Here is a 1,153-nt window from a genome sequence, read left to right as displayed (position 1 = left end):
CGTCCCACTGACCCCGCCACTGGTCATTGTCTATACCACTTCCCGTCAAGGCCCTGTGCGCTTTGTCAGATTTCCACTCCAATATCCATTTCGCATCTGAAGTAGCCTATCGAAAGTGACTGGATCGTTCGAGCCTTTTCCCTCAGCTGCTACACACCCACCCCAATCCCCCCCCACCCCCGACACCACCACAGCCCCCCCACCCCGCGAGTTTTCCGCTTTCGCTCACACGCCTGTACTGCCTCGTCCTGACAGTACGTTTCAGACATTCTAACAATAAACACATCGTGCCGTGCGTTGGGGTGTTATTCTGTATGTGTACGTGTGCATACGTATGTGTGTGTGTTTGTGCGTGTGCTGTGATTTCTGGAAATGAACAATACTTCTTAATCCATCACTCCTGCTCGCCCCCTGCTTTGGGAGTGTTCGGACACCCTTACCATTCCGTTGCAAATAACGCACGGCACAGTAATAGGTCATTCAATGTCAGAAGGCGTAAAAGACAGGATGAGCTAGATCTTCACAGGCTGCTGCTTGTTGTTGTCTTTAATTCTTTTAATTAAACTCTGATATTCTCATGCAGGGAGAACTAGTGGGTTGTGACACCAGAGAGAGAGAGAGAGCGAGTGAGGAAGAGAGAGAGAGAGAGGGCAAGAGAAGGGGGAGAGGGAGGGAAGGGCTTTGGAGATGTGATATGGCGAGTCCGGCAGTGTTGAGACAGCTGTATCTATATCTTTAAAGAAGTCGTAACTGATGGGGATGCTTATTGGGAGTGATGTCCTGTGCATTAGGCAGACAGAGGCACACTGCAGTTGGGGGTGTGCTGGGTTGCGGGGGGGCATCAACCGTCGTGTCAAGGTCCCGACGCACCCGTCGCTCCAAACGTAGCCCGGGCCCTGTGCTTGCTCGCGGGGGCTGCCTGTCTCTTGCGGCGGAGTAACGCTCTATTAATTTTTCCTGTCCCGAGAACATAATGAAAGAGGAAAATAGGTGTCTTGTGAAAAAAAAAAAAAAAAAAAGCGTGAGGGGCGAAGTCCCACTGATGCCACTACCTCGGGGGCGTCCAGTCTTCCAGTTTGTCATGCGTGTGCACTTCTCAGTGTTAAAATGACAAGATCAGCAGTCACAGGCCTCCCGCCAGGCAAGCAGGCAT

General features: G+C 51.7%; 1 protein-coding gene across 1 annotated transcript in view; it reads right to left on the bottom strand.

The window, feature by feature from the left end:
- Positions 1-1,129: 1,129 nt before the first annotated feature.
- Positions 1,130-1,153, bottom strand: part of antxr2a (ANTXR cell adhesion molecule 2a) — a 76,571-nt gene continuing 76,547 nt past the window's right edge. The window contains exon 17 of the mRNA XM_080852505.1: positions 1,130-1,153. This exon is cut by the window's right edge and continues 655 nt beyond it. The gene's annotated coding sequence lies outside the window, so the exon portion shown is untranslated.

Source organism: Sprattus sprattus (assembly GCF_963457725.1).
Source record: "Sprattus sprattus genome assembly, chromosome: 15".
NCBI classification, from domain to species: domain Eukaryota; kingdom Metazoa; phylum Chordata; class Actinopteri; order Clupeiformes; family Clupeidae; genus Sprattus; species Sprattus sprattus.
Note: the sequence above shows the minus strand (reverse complement) of the source record. Positions and strands in the feature narration are given on the sequence as shown.